Genomic DNA, 16,742 nt, shown 5'->3' with positions numbered 1-16,742 from the left:
GTCACCTTCTCGGAACACACGAGGCTTGACCTTCTTATCAAATGCTTTCTTCATTCTCTGCTGATATAACTGACCATGGCACATGGCAGTCAATCGCTTCTCTTCAATCAAATTTAGTTGGTCATAACGACTCTGAATCCATTCAGCATCAGTCAACTTGGCTTCCATCAAGACTCTCATTGATGGGATCTCCACCTCTACTGGGAGAACAACCTCCATACCGTAAACAAGAGAGAAAGGGGTTGCCCCTGTTGAAGTGCGGACAGATGTACGATAACCATGCAAAGCAAATGGCAGCATCTCATGCCAATCTTTGTACGTGACAACCATCTTCTGGATAATCTTCTTGATATTTTTGTTAGCAGCTTCAACAGCCCCATTCATCTTTGGTCTGTAAGGAGAGGAATTATGGTGTGCAATCTTGAATTCAGCGTACAACTCTTCCATCATCTTGTTATTCAGATTAGATCCATTATCGGTAATGATCTTATCTGGCACACCATAACGGCAAATAAGTTGATTCTTGATAAACTTCACGACTACCTGCCTGGTCACATTCGTATACGAAGCGGCTTCAACCCATTTGGTGAAGTAATCAATTGCTACGAGAATAAACCTGTGTCCGTTGGACGCTTTTGGTTCAATCATGCCGATCATGTCGATTCCCCACATAGAGAAAGGCCATGGTGACGAAATCATATTCAGAAGAGTCGGAGGGATATGAATCTTGTCCGCGTAAATCTGACACTTGTGGCATTTCTTCACATATTTGCAACAGTCAGACTCCATTGTCAGCCAATAGTAGCCTGCTCTCAACATCTTTCTAGCCATGGCATGTCCATTGGAATGAGTACCAAATGAACCCTCATGGACCTCAGTCATCAACAGGTTTGCTTCGTGTCTATCCACGCATCTGAGCAAAACCATGTCAAAATTTCTCTTGTAAAGCACTTCACCACTGAGGTAGAAACTGCCTGACAACCTTCTCAAAGTTTTCCTGTCTTTCACAGATGCCCCAGGCGGGTAGACCTGGTTCTGGAGGAAATTCTTGATATCAAAATACCAAGGCTTGTCATCATTCACTTCTTCAACTGCAAACATGTGAGTTGGTCTATCCAAGCGCATCACGGTAATGTTGGGGACTTCATTCCAATACTTGACCATAATCATTGAAGCAAGCGTAGCAAGCGCATCTGCCATCCGATTATCCTCTCGAGGAATATGATGAAAGTCAACTTCAGTAAAGAACGTTGAAATCCTCCTCGCATAATCTCTATACGGGATGAGACCTGGTTGATTCGTCTCCCATTCACCCTTGATCTGATTGACAACCAGGGCCGAATCACCATAAACATCAAGATGCTTGATCCTTAGATCAATACATTCTTCCAGTCCCATAATACAGGCTTCATATTCAGCCATATTATTCATGCATTTGAAAGTTAGCCTTGCTGTAAACGGAATATGCGTGCCATGAGGAGTAATGATTACTGCCCCAATTCCATTTCCATACCGATTTACAGCGCCATCGAACACCATCGTCCATCTGGAACCAGGTTCTGGACCTTCATCATGTGTAGGCTCATCACAATCTTTCATTTTCAAATACAGAATCTCCTCGTCTGGGAAGTCGTACTGAACAGACTGATGATCTTCAATAGGCTGGTGCGCTAAATGGTCAGCCAAGATACTACCTTTGATAGCTTTCTGAGCTCGATACTCGATATCATACTCAGACAACAACATCTGCCAATGGGCAATCCTCCCAGTTAAGGCAGGCTTCTCGAAGATATACTTGATTGGATCCATTCTGGATATCAACCAAGTTGTATGATTTATCATGTACTGGCGTAAACGCTTAGCAGCCCAAGCCAAAGCACAGCACGTCTTCTCAAGCATAGAGTATCGAGACTCACAATCAGTAAACTTCTTACTGAGGTAGTAGATAGCAGATTCTTTCTTCCCTGATTCATCTTGCTAACCGAGTACACAACCCATCGAGTCTTCAAGCACAGTTAGATACATGATCAGAGGTTTTCCTTCTACAGGCGGAGACAAGATCGGAGGTTCAGACAGATACTCTTTAATACTGTCGAAAGCTTTCTGGCAATCCTCTGTCCAATCATGAGACTGATCTTTCCGGAGGAGCTTGAATATCGGCGCACATGTGGCAGTCATGTGGGATATAAATCTGGAAATGTAGTTCAAGCGGCCAAGAAAACCTCGGACTTGCTTCTCAGTTTTGGGCGCAGGCATCTCTTGTATTGCTTTGACCTTTGCAGGATCAACCTCAATACCTCTCTCGCTGACTACAAAACCCAACAACTTGCCAGAACGGACTCCAAATGTACATTTGTTCGGATTCAGACGAAGTTTGAACTTCCTCAAACGCTGAAAAAGCTTCAACAAATGCTCAATATGTTCAACTTCCGTTCGGGACTTAGCAATCATATCATCAACATAGACCTCTATCTCCTTGTGCATCATATCATGAAACAAGGTAGTCATAGCACGTTGATACGTGGCTCTGGCGTTCTTCAAACCGAAGGGCATCACTCGATAACAGAATGTTCCCCAAGGTGTGATGAATGTTGTCTTCTCCATATCCTCGGGTGCCATCTTGATTTGATTATATCCGGAAAATCCGTCCATAAAGGAAAAAACTTTGAATTTAGCTGTATTATCTACCAACATATCAATGTGTGGTAGAGGGAAATCATCTTTCGGACTAGCTTTATTCAAATCTCTGTAATCAACACACATACGGACTTTTCCGTCTTTCTTAGGCACAGGCACAATGTTGGCCACCCATTGAGGATATGTAGAAGTCACCAGAAACCCCGCATCAATTTGCTTCTGAACTTCCTCTTTGATCTTCACTGCTATATCTGGATGGGTTCTTCTGAGCTTCTGCTTCACAGGCACGCACTCAGGCTTCAAAGGCAGGAAATGTTGCACAATATCTGTATCTAGACCCGACATGTCTTCATATGACCAAGCAAAGATATCGGAATATTCTCGTAGCAAACTGATCAACCCCTTCTTGACAGACTCTTCAAGGAGTGCCCCAATCTTCACCATACGAACACAATCTTCAGACCCCAAGTTGACTGTTTCCAGATCTTCAAGGTGCGGCTGAATGATCTTCTTCTCGTGCTCAAGGAGACGGGTAATCTCGTCAGGAATCCCTTCAACATCATCTTCCTCTGCTTCGAATACAGGGAATTCAAAATTGGGAGATGGCGTTGGATCATTATGTTCAATGGGTTTTAGAATCAACCTGCATAATGATTTTGGATAATAAAAAGCTTTAGAACTTAAACAAGCAAATCATTATACAGATGAAAAAGATTGCTTTTATTCTTGTTTTTAGGGTTTTTTGTGATCACCGATTTCATGCAAAAGCAAAAAAGTGAAAACAAATGGAAAAATAAATGTTTAACAATGCATTAATTGAATGAAAATATCATTGCATATATGATACCGACAATGTCATCACTTCTCCTTTTGGCATGGGAGAAGGGTTTTGAACAAAGTGAACAAGTTACGCTGACTTATGAATGACCGTAGGAACATCCACAGCGACCCAATTATGGCAGATCCCGCCAGGGATAACAAAGTTGCCCAAATCCTCTGCATCCTCTTCCAGAATAGTAGCAGCTTCCTCAACTTGATCAGCATGGATGAAACCTCCACTCTTGAACAGTCCTTTCTCGTTGAAGACCCCAGAAGAATAGCCAATGCCAGCCCGGGATTTGTTATCTTCAAGCTCAATCATCTTCCCTAAACCAGCAACTACACCACATTCGATGGCCAGTTTTGCATCACGATAGGAAGCAAATGAAGGAGACTTCTTCTCAATCGGCTCAGCAATAGACAAAGCTTGGAAAGGTGTTCCAACTTCATCCTCAGCATCAATATATGAGAAAGAAGACAAGTGGCTAACCAGGAGAGCCTTTTCTCCCCCTACCACAACCAGTTTCTTATTCTTGACGAATTTCAGCTTCTGGTGTAGGGTGGATGTCACGGCGCCAGCCTCGTGAATCCAGGAGACAGCTATAAGATGGGTGGATATCCATAACCTGAAAGGTAATCTGGAAATCACTTGGTCCAATCTTGATTGGGAGATCAACTTCCCCAATCACAGTCTTACGCGACCCATCGAAAGCTTTCACAACAACACCACTCTGCCTCATGGGAGGCCCCTGATACGACAATCTCGAAAGAGTGGTCTTCGGCAATACATTTAAAGATGACCCAATGTCCACCAGCACGTTGGACATGGCGTCATTCTTGCAATTCATGGAAATATGTAAAGCCATGTTGTGGTCTCTTCCCTCCTCAGGGAGATCAGCGTCACAGAAACTCAAAGTGTTGCAAGCAGTGATGTTTGCAACAATACTATCAAACTGTTTGATGGTGACATCATGATCAACAAAAGCCACGTCCAAAACTTTCTGCAGAGCCTCCCTATGAGGTTATGAATTCAGAAGCAAAGATAGCACGGAGATCTTGGACAGCGTTTGTAGAAGCTGGTCTACAACATTGTACTCACTCTTCTTGATGAGCCTCAGCATCTCATCACAGTCTTCATTCACAGTGCCACTCGGGCCATCAGAAGAAGTAGGAGTCTTTTGTACAAAGGAGGGTTTGGCAACAAGTGCCGGATTCAGAACATTCCCCGCAGTCCCAACTGGACGCACAACAGAATCAGAAACAACATGAGGCTTCGGGGGTGCAGAAAACACACGACCACTACGGGTCAACCTGCTCACATCAGCAGTATTAATAACAGAGGACGAAGGCAAGGGCACTTCTTTCCCATCTTCCACAGCAACTGGATTATAGCGAAAAGGAATAGCTTTATCTGAAGCATAAGGCACAGGGCCTGCAGGCTTGATCACCAAGGAAGGAGAGACCTTCGGCTTGCTACCATCATAATGGATGACAACAGGCTCAGGAATCTTGAACACAGGAGAAATCACATTCACCTCTGGTTCGTCTTCATCAACATTTCTGTTTTGAAGAATCTCAATGGTACCATCATCTAGCAGCTCTTGAAGCTCTCTGCGCACTTGGCGACAACCCAATCTATTAACAGAGCAGATACGGCATCTGTCATGGTCGTGCTCCATATGACTGTAATCACACAGCAGATGATGCAACTCGACCAATGACTGTCGAATATGACTCATATATTTGACTTTATACTTGCCAGGGCAACCCTGGAACATGTTAACCGATTTCCCATGTTCGGGCAATGGGTTCTTCGTAACATTAGGGCCTGAGTCCTCAAAGCTCAGAATGCCGCACCTCATAAGGTCTTGCACCTTAGTCTTCAATGGATAGCAGTTTTCTATATTGTGACCGGGAGCACCGGAATGATAAACACAATGCTGGTCGGGCTTGTACCACCACTGCGGGTTAGCAGGCACAGCCGGAGGATCCCTCGGGGTAATCAGTTTCCGCTCTATTAAAGAGGGATATAGCTCAGAGTATGACATAGGAATGGGATCGAAAGTGATCTTCTTCCTATCATAATTCAAATTAGCCTGATTACTGTTGCCACGAGGCTGGTAAGCCTGTTGCTGTGGGCGAGGTTGCTGTTGATACTGAGGTTGTTGTTGATTATGCTGATGTTGCTGATAATTGTCCTTGAAGACAGGTGCTACAGTAGCCACCTGGTGCTGATTGCTGGCATGACGCACAGGCTTCCTCTTGGCAGAGGGTCTTCTGGGTTTAGCATGGGATTGCACAGCATGTGCCTCCCCATCTTTCTTCTTAAACGCCCCATATTGTTTAGAAGAGCCTTCATCTTTAGTCAAACGTCCTTCCCGGACTCCTTCCTCCAATCGCATCCCCATGTTCACCATCTCGGTGAAATCATAGGGAGCACTAGCGACCATCCGCTCATAATAAAATGAACTAAGAGTCTTCAGAAAGATCTTAGTCATCTCCTTCTCTTCCAACGGAGGAGTAATCTGAGCTGCCAGCTCTCGCCACCTCTGGGCGTATTCCTTAAATGTTTCTTTGTCCTTCTGAGACATGGCTCTGAGTTGATCACGGTCAGGAGCCATATCAACATTATATTTGCATTGCTTGACGAAGGCTTCGCCAAGATCGTTGAAGGAACGGATGTTTATGCTATCAAGGCTCATATACCAACGAAGAGCTGCACTAGACAAACTATCCTGAAAATAATGAATCAGCAGTTGATCATTATCAGTCTGAGTAGACATTTTCCTGGCATACATAACCAGGTGGCTGAGAGGGCAGGTGTTCCCCTTATACTTCTCAAAGTCTGGGACTTTGAATTTGACAGGTATTTTAACATCGGGAACCAAACACAGTTCAGCAGCAGATTTGCCGAACAAATCTTTCCCTCGAAGGGTCTTCAATTCCTTGCGGAGTTCAAGAAATTGGTCATTCATCGCATCCATCTTTTCATTAACATCTGGGCCCTCAGACGGCTCAGAATGATAGATGGTGTCGTCTACCCTGGGAATGGTATGCACGACAGGAGAAGGCATTGCAAGGACCGGGCTAGATGCCGGCATGGAAGCAAATGTAGAAGCTGGAATATCTGCCATGAAACCTGGAGGCATACCCCACGGAAACCCGGTTGGTATGGCATTCGGCATGAAGTGAGCACTGGCGGCTGGCACAGTTGAAGAAACCACTTCAGATATAACAGTCCTCTGGGGAGGAGTTGCAGGAGGCGGAGACGGTTGATTCTGAGCAGCCAGAAATTGCTCCATCAGAGTGCTCAATCTAGCGACTTCTTCCTTCAACTCACGGTTCTCTTGTTCTAACTGATCCATCACTCTTGCAGAATTAGCTCGGGTGTAGTACCAATGAGTCAGCTTGTCTTCAAAATAAATGAAGAGCACAGAGTTAGGCCACAGACAAGAAGACCAGAACGACACCTGCTTATGCAAATGATGCATGCAATGCTTGTGCATATGCTTTGTTTTTATTTCAAGGAACTTTTAGGGTTCTATTTGTAGATTTTGAAATTTAAAGCATTTAATCGCATATGAAAAACATCTCATCAATATATTCAAGACAAAGAAGTACAACATTATTGATTATTACAAGGGAAAAGGAAAATGAACATCCTATGGATCCCTAGAAGCTCGAGATGCTGGAAGACGAGAAACACAAAGCTTCTTGATCTCTCTCTCATATGCTGCTTCCATATCCGCTTTCTCCTTAGCGAGTCGATCATACTTCCTCTTCCAGAATTTGGAAGACTGAGGAAGCAGAGAAGTCCAGGTATCATTCGGATCATCTATCACTTGGTGCTCGAGGAATTCAATCAGAGCGTCCTTCTCCTTAAGTTGTTGAAGCAACTCTTCTCTTTCACGGATCCAGGCACGTGAAAGATCTTCGTCTCTCAACTCCTCTACGCCTTGGTTAGGGAGGGTTGAAGGCCCAGCCACAACCAACGGTGTAGGTCTCGGATAATCATATGGCATAAGATACTCTGATGCTCTCTGTCTGACCCAAGAAGTATACGGCTCCAAAGCTATGCAGTTCTTCGGACCCAACTCGCTTCTACCCTTCTTGTGAATCTTGCGCCAAGCGCGGACCATCCTGGCTTTCAGGCCTTGGGGATCTTTACCCTCCTGAAAGAACACACCTTCTAACAGAATGTTATGAGGTTTATCCTTTAGGGGGAACCCAAGCTGACGACGTGCTAAGATAGGGTTGTAGCTGATCCCACCACATGTACCAAGAAGAGGCACATTAGGGAATTCACCATAATAATCAATGATCTGAACTGTATCATACACGCGATCATACCAAGATATATCTTCATTAGTGAGAGACATAAGTCTCGTAGACCACCGTAGACATCCCTTATTCTCCTTGAAAGCAACCGTCTGCGGTAAGTGAGAAATAAACCACTTATACAACAGAGGCAAACAACACACAATAGCTCCTCCACCCTTTGCATTCCTCAGATGCAAAGAGAAATAGGCATCACCCAACAGAGTAGGAACGGGATTAAGAACAGAAAAGATCCTAATGGCGTTCACATCCACAAATTTGTCGATGTTGGGGAACAATACCAAACCATAGATGAGCAGCACAAATAAAGCCTCAAAGGCATCCTCACTCATGGCCTTCCCATAAACGGTAGCTTGAGCGATGAGGAAATCAGAAGGAAGACCCTGAATTCCACCTTTGGTGGTCATATGCGCTTCAATCAGGGATTCATCTATGTGCAACAAGTCTGCGATCTCTCGAGAAGTCGGAATACTCTCTAAGCCACTGAACGGCACCTGATCCAGAATAGGAATACCCACAAGATGAGCATACTCCTCAAGCGTAGGCAACAGCTGAAAGTCCGGAAAAGAGAAGCAATGATACAGAGGATCATAGAACTGCGCTAAAGTACTCATCAACCCTTCGTCAACCTGAGTAGTCAACAGAGGCAGAAGCTTCCCATACCGAGCTTTGAAACCCAAGGGATCCGATACATAGGATGTCAGATTCCTTAACTCTTTCACATCGGGCTGTCGAAAGCTGTACTTCTTTGTATGCCTTTTTGGTCTTTCCATGTCTGAAAATTTTGCAAATAAACCCTTTAAGTTCCTTGAAAATTTTCTGATTTTCCTGATGACATGAATGCAGATGAATGCATGAATGCATGAATGCAACAATCACACTCAAGGATCAAGCAAAACACACCAAACAAAGGTCATGGGAAAGCTCATAGTATTCTTAATATCAATCATCCATTTTGGTGGATTACGGTTTACACCTTATCGACACCCAAGTTCCATTGATATTAATAATACACGAACCGGCTCAATCATCCTTAATATCAATCATCCATTTTGGTGGATTACGGTTTACACCTTATCGACACCCAAGTTCCATTGATATTAAGGATGTCTGAACAACTCAACCATGAATCACGGGTTTGTTGAGAGTCACGAGCATGGAGTCTCGGTTAAGAACCACCCAAAGGGAGTGTACTAGGGCTTAAACCTGCCGAACATGTTCTACCAGAGGTTCCCATAGTCATCATCCCATCTTTCGAATATTATCGGAGGAACGAATACTCGTATTCCAAAAATATTCTCAAGAGAGACTCTTATGAGTGTAGTATCGCGTAATAATCGCATCAGATCTTACATCTGAACGACCTCCGCACTACGTCCTAAAATAGGCCAAGATGGGCTTGATAAACTAAGGTCATTGGCTTCTAAGGCACATGATTGAAAGAATAATGCCTAACCACAAATAACTTGTGTGACATTATTAATCCAACATGACCTCCACCAAGTGAATGGACTCGCAAGTCAACTTGCTAAGGAATACTCCACACAAGTCGACAAGACTGTGCCATTCTCCTATCCTAAGGTGCACTCGAGTTCGGGTATAGAACTCATCTCACAGAGATCACCAAGCAAACAGCAATTGTATATCAAGCAATTCAATCATTACAATCAATACAGTAATCCCAAATTGTACAAAAATATGTCAAATAACAGATAAACAAATATCATACAACAAGGGTGAAAAGTAGGCAAAACCACCAAGAGATTTTATTCCCCAGCAGAGTCGCCATTTTTCTGTAGCGTTGTATTCGTCGCTTTATGATTTATTGACTAAATCAAAAGCAAAGCATACAAAGAATCGAGTCTCCACCGCACTTTTATTTATCCAAAGGAATGGCTAAAAAGCGAACAAAAGCCTAAGAAGTTTTACACATAGAAAACTAATGAAAAGGTCAGAGATCTGGGTAAGGGGTTAATTACGCAATGGGAAGGTGTTAGGCACCCAAAACGTCCTAGGTACTCCTAGGGAGCCCTTTTCACAACTTGTTGTACGAAATGTTATTTGTTTATAAAATATTGATTGTGCAAACATGGATTGAAGGGATGAGAGAAAAGAATATACAATTTATTATTTTTGTGTTTGAACGGATGAACCCGTTGCCTACGTACCTTTCCATGGAAGGTAAGGATCAAAACGCCGTAGTTAGGCTAAAAGATTTCCAAAATATGAGTGGATTGATTTTAAACAAAAGCCCTAAGGTCTTTCGTTATCCACGGGAGAAAACTCAACCTTATACAAACAACAAGTCCACCATGTGAGAATAGCTTCAACTTGCTAGTGAGGGGTTAACCCTATAATAAGCAAGGAAGTCTTACAATTCAGTCGCTAAGGACAAAAGGTGAGATTAACATCAACCAACTAGGATAAATCAAACCTATGGCTAATGTATGAAAACTTATCAAGAATGGACAAAGCCACAAAACAATTGAATGAGTGAAATTAACCAATTAGGATTATTCACAAAAGTGGTCAAGGTATGATTAGAATTCAATTCAAAAGAAGTATCATGAAAATGAAGTTTGAGAATCAAAGGCTTAAGGCCTAGGTTTCTAATTTGAAAAGAAATGAAAATGTTTGCACAATAGTTTTCTTGTTTGGGTTAACATGCACATGGAGGTTTAAAGAAACAAAAGGTGGGAGGGTGAGGAAGTAAAACTTCTTAGATGTTCACCTCTTGAAATCATATGTAGATGATTCAAGTGATTCCTTTGGAATAAGGCAACAATGCAAATAACAGATGGACAAAGTAAATGGATACCGGATGCCAATCAATGGACTTGTACCAATCTCCCCAAAACAAAAACTGGATACCAGATGCCAATCAATGGACTTATACTAGTCTCACAAAACAAAATGGATACCGGATGCCAATCAATGGACTTATACCAATCTCCCAAAGCAAAGAGCAAACAAGGATACCAGATGCCAATCAATGGACTTATACTAGTCTCCTAAAACAAAGAAAACATGATACCAGATGCCAATCAATGGACTTATACTAGTCTCCCACCATATCATAGGAAACAACTGCCAATCAATGGACTTATGATTGCCTCCTCCATGGACAAAACAAAATGCTACAAAGCAAAGTTTATGAAATGATATACAAGTAATGATGACAAATACACAAAGGCACACTCAAGCAAATATGCATAGATGAATCAGGTAAGCAAACAAATAAGTCAATTAGCACACACTATATACAATCAATCAGGCTCAAGCAAGGTTAGGCTTTACAGCCAACTGGAACGGGGTATTTTGAGCTCTTAACCCTAACATTGAGAGTTAGGGTGAAGCAGATGAAATGGAGATGAGGGGTGTGCCTCATAGCTCTTATCCCTGGTCAGGGAGAGCTTTAAACAATGGAAAGTGTGGGAGTTCAGAAAGTTGGAACTCTTCTCCACAAATGATAGACTCTATAAGATCTTGGGTTATTATTCACCATGCATCAACACATGGTGTGAGCAAGGTGAATAACACACTGAGTAGTAGGAGATGGATTACACATCTCTTTTATCTGCCAATTGCCTCATAAGAGGACTTTTCCTGCTTGGCACAACATTAAACAAACACAAGCATTGCCTCTTAAGGAGGACTTCAGACAGGTGCCTACCAATAACAGTAGGTCTTCCAGACTACATGAAGATTAGAGATTATACCTAAGTGGTTAAGCAACCAAGCAAAAGCAAAGTTCAAAATGAACTTAAAGCAACTTATGTACCTCTTGAAGAGCAGAAGTTGGAATCCACACGATCTGCAGCTTGTAATGCTTCAGTTCTACTTTCCAATGCTTATGGAGTTGATTGATGGAGAGAATGCAGTTCAAACACACTTGAATTCAACAGAATTTGAAATCACCATGAATGCTTCCATCTTCGAGTATGCTTCAATATGGCACTATTTCTCTTGGTTCCACGTCCAATTCTTCTCAAGAACACTTCAGGATCATGAATCAAGCAATGGAATGTGCTTTTGTTTGAAGAAATTGCAAAAAGTTTTAGAGAAAAGTTTGAAGAATTTGGATCTAGATCTGAAAAAATGAATGTCTCCCTTTTGAAAACAGTTATGCTTATGCTTATATATGCCATGCTAATCATTCTTTAATCATGTTTAAACCAAATGCTAAGTGAGATTAACCAAATGAGGTGTATGTGCAAAAATGGTTTTTCACCTTATGCATGGAATGCATGTGTGAACAGTGCACGAATTCCCTTCATTTTCACTTAAAATCCAAATTTGGAACCAATGGTGATGGCAAAAAGTTCAAACCATGCACCAAATTTGAATTTTGAGATTTCCCTCCAAAAAGCCAATGAATTAACAAGTGCTCATGTGATGACAATTCATGTAATGTGATGCATGATTTGGAAATTAGAGGTCAAGGGGAGAAAATTGCAAAAAGAACCACCCATTTTGGAGCTTTGGTTGAAAAGTTATGTCCATTTGAAGTTCCATGCATACTTTGCCATGTTTTGATCATATCTCCTTAACCACACATGAGAAATTGATGATCTTGGACTTTTTGGAAATGAGAGAGAAAGATCTACAACTTTCATGTTCAACAAAATTTCATTTGAAGCTTTATTGATGATGTAATTTGAAGTTGAAGTTGGTCCAAAATCTTTCCATTTTTGGAAAGTTCAAATTATAGGTCACTTACTATTTTTGGAAAGTTTTGACTGGACCTCAAATTCTTTAATGTGAATGTTTGAAATGTCAAATGAGACTTGTTTTAACATGAATGAAGTATTTCTACTCACTTCCCACCTCCAAGTCTACAGTTGACTTTGCAGTTGACTTTCTAGGTCTTTAGATGACTGGGGAATGTTCTGATGAAATTCAAGCCTCTACCACTTGGGATTTTGCTTCAAAATAACATCATAGCTCATATGAACTCTTGTGAATGATTGTGGGGTCCAAATCTCAAGAATGACCACCATCTATTGCTCAATGCATGACTTTGATTGCCTTGACATGTTAATGCTTCATCTGCAAGACAAAGGTTAGATGACATATTTTTGTACTTTTGGTTAGTGATTAAAAGAAAAGCAAATGATATACAAATGCAAACATGCTTGGTGATCAAGAATCACTCTCAAAAAGATAACCCACCCACAGGGAAGGAAGCAAGGTGTCCAATGATCCTTGAGGCAATGCAATGTTATGATATGATGCCATGAGGGATCTTAGGGACAAAATTGGGGTTTTACAGCGTCGTTCTTGCAATTCATGGATATATGTAAAGCCATGTTATGGTCTCTTCCCTCCTCAGGGAGATCAGCGTCACAGAAACTCAAAGTGTTGCAAGCAGTGATATTTGCAACAATGCTGTCAAACTGTTCTATAGTGACATCATGATCAACATAAGCCAAGTCCAAGACTTTCTGCAGAGCCTCCCTATGGGGTTTTGAATTCAGAAGCAACGATAACACGGAGATTTTGGACGACGTTTGTAGAAGCTAGTCTACAACATTGTACTCACTCTTCTTGATGAGCTTCAGCATCTCATCACAATCTTCATTCACAGTGCCACTAGGGCCAACAGAAGAAGTAGGAGTCTTTTGTACAGAGGAGGGTTTAGCAACAAGTGCCGGGTTCAGAGGATTCACAGCATTCCCCATCGGACGATCATCACAATCAGCTCTAGCCTGAGGCTTCGGTGCTGAAAATATACGACCACTACGGGTCAACCCGCTCACATCAGCTATATTTACAACAGAGGATGAAGGCAAAGGCACTTCTTTCCCATCTTCAACAGTAACTGGATTATAGCGGAAGGGAACTGCTTTATCAGACGAATAAGGCACAGGGCCTGCAGGCTTGATCACCAAAGAAGGAGAGACCTTCTGCTTACTACCATCATAACGAATGACAACAGGCTCAGGAAATTTGAACACAGGAGAAATCACATTCACCTCTAGTTCGTCTTCATCAACATTTTTGTTTTGAAGAATTTCAATGGTACCATCATCTAGCAATTCTTGCAGCTCTCTACGCACTTGGCGACAACCCAATCCGTTGACAGAGCAGATACGGCATTTGTCATGGTCGTGCTCCATATGACTGTAATCACACAGTAGACGATGCAACTCAACCAATGACTGTCGAATATGGCTAACATATTTGACCTTGTATTTGCCAGGGCAACCCTGGACCATGTTAACTGACTTCCCATGCTCGGGCAGTGGGTTCTTCGTGACATTGGGGCCTGAGTCCTCAAAGCTCAGAATGTCGCATATCATAAGGTCTTGAACCTTAGTCTTCAACGGAAAGCAGTTTTCCACATTGTGACCCGGAGCACCGGAATGGTAAACACAATGTTGATCAGGCTTGTACCACCACTGAGGGTTAGCAGGTACAGCCGGTGGATCCCTTGGAGTAATCAGTTTCCGCTCTATCAAAGAGGGATACAGCTCTGCATATGATACAGGAATAGGATCAAAAGTGATCTTCTTCCTTTCATAACTCGTACCAGCTGGATTACCATTGCGAGGCTGGTAGGCCTGCTGCTGAGGGCGATGCTATTGCTGATACTGTTGAGATTGTTGCTGATTGTGCTGCTGATGCTGATATTGCTGATTATTGTCCCTGAAAACAGGTGCTATGTGAGCCACCTGATGCTGGTTGCTGGCATGACGCACAGGCTTCCTCTTGACAGAGGGTCTTCTAGATTTGACATGGGATTGCACAGCATGTGCCTCCCCATCCTTCTTCTTAGCAAACGCCCCATACCGCTTGCTAGAAGAGCCTTCATCCTTGGATAAACGTCCTTCACGGACTCCTTCCTCCAATCGCATCCCCATGTTCACCATCTCGGTGAAATCAGAGGGAGCACTAGCGATCATCCGCTCATAGTAAAATGAACTAAGAGTCTTCGGAAAGATCTTAGTCATTTCCTTCTCTTCCAGTGGAGGAGTAATCTGAGCTGCCAGCTCTCGCCACCTATGGGCGTACTCTTTAAATGTCTCTTTGTCCTTCTGGGACATGGCTCTGAGCTGATCATGATCGGGAGCCATATCAACGTTGTATTTGTACTGCTTGACGAAGGCTTCTCCAAGATCATTGAAGGAACGGATGTTTGCACTATCCAGACTCATGTACCATCTTAGTGCAGCACCGGACAGGTTGTCCTGAAAATAATGAATCAGTAGTTGATCATTATCCGTTTGAGTAGACATTTTCCTGGCATACATAACCAGGTGGCTGAGCGAGCAGGTGTTCCCCTTGTACTTCTCAAAGTCCGGGACCTTGAATTTGACAGGTATTTTCACACCGGGAACTAAGCAGAGTTCAGCTGCAGACTTGCCGAACAAATCCTTTCCTCGAAGGGTCTTCAATTCCTTGCGGATTTCAAGAAATTGATCATTCATTGCATCCATCTTCTCATGAAAATTGGGGCCCTCAGACGGCTCAGAATGATAGATGGTGTCGTCTACCCTAGGAATGGTATACACGACAGGAGGAGGCATTGCAAGGACCGGGCTAGATGTCGGCATGGAAGCAAATGTCGGAGCTGGAATATCAGGCATATAACCAGGAGGCATCCCCCACGGAAACTCGGGCGGCATGGTTGTTGGCACAAAATGAGCACTGGCAGCTGGCACTGTCGCAGACACAACCTCAGAAATAACAGTCCTCTGGGGAGGAGTTGCAGGTGGTGGAGACGGTTGATTCTGAGCAGCTAAGAATTGCTCCATCAAAGCAGTGAGTCTGGCAACTTCATCCTTCAGCTCACGGTTCTCTTGTTCAAGGTGATCCATCAATCTTGCAGAGTTGGCTCTGGTGTAGTACCGATGAGTCAGCTTGTCTTCAAAATAAATGAAGAGCACAGAATTAGGCCACTGACAAGAAGACCGGAACAACACCTGCTTATGCAAATGATGCATGCAATGCTCGTGCACATAATTTGTTTTTATTTTAAAGGAACTTTAGGGTATTATTTGCAAATTTTTGAATATTTATCATTTAAATCGCATATGGAAAAAATATCTCATCAAATATATTTGAACAAAGAAGTACAGCATTGTCAATTATATTACAAGAGAGAAGGAAAATAAACATCCTATGGATCCCTAGAAGCTCGAGATGCCGGAAGATAAGCTGCACGAAGCCTCTTGATCTCTCTCTCATATGCTGCTTCCATATCCGCCTTGTCTTTGGCGAGTCTGTCATACCTCCTTTTCCAGAACTTAGAAGACTGAGGAAGTAGAGAAGTCCAAGCATCATCAGGATCGTCAATGACCTGATGCTCGAGAAACTCAATCAGAGCGTCCTTCTCCTTCAGTTGTTGAAGCAACTCTTCTCTTTCACGGATCCAGGCACGTGAAAGGTCTTCGTCTCTCAACTCCTCTACGCCTTGGTTAGGGAGGGTTGAAGGTCCAGCCATAACCAAAGGTGTAGGTCTCGGATAATCATAGGGCATGAGATACTCAGATGCTCTCTTCCTCACCCAAGTAGTATATGGCTCCAAAGCTATGCAATTCTTCGGACCCAACTCACTTCTACCCTTCTTGTGAATCTTGCGCCAAGCGCGGACCATCCTGGCTTTCAGGCCTTGGGGATCTTTACCCTCCTGAAAGAACACACCTTCTAACAGAATGTTATTAGGTTTATCCTTTAGGGGGAACCCAAGCTGACGTCGTGCTAAGACAGGGTTGTAGCTAATCCCACCACATGTACCAAGAAGAGGCACATTGGAGAATTCACCACAAGAGTCAATGATCTGAACTGTATCATACACGCGATCATACCAAGAGATATCATCATTGGTGAGAGACATGAGTCTCGTAGACCACCGTAGACATCCCTTGTTCTCCTTGAAAGCAACTGTCTGAGGTAAGTGAGAAATAAACCACTTATACAACAGAGGCAAACATCACACAATAGCG

The sequence above is a fragment of the Lathyrus oleraceus genome, chromosome 5, assembly GCF_024323335.1.
Source record: "Lathyrus oleraceus cultivar Zhongwan6 chromosome 5, CAAS_Psat_ZW6_1.0, whole genome shotgun sequence".
Lineage (NCBI taxonomy): Eukaryota > Viridiplantae > Streptophyta > Magnoliopsida > Fabales > Fabaceae > Lathyrus > Lathyrus oleraceus.
Note: the sequence above shows the minus strand (reverse complement) of the source record.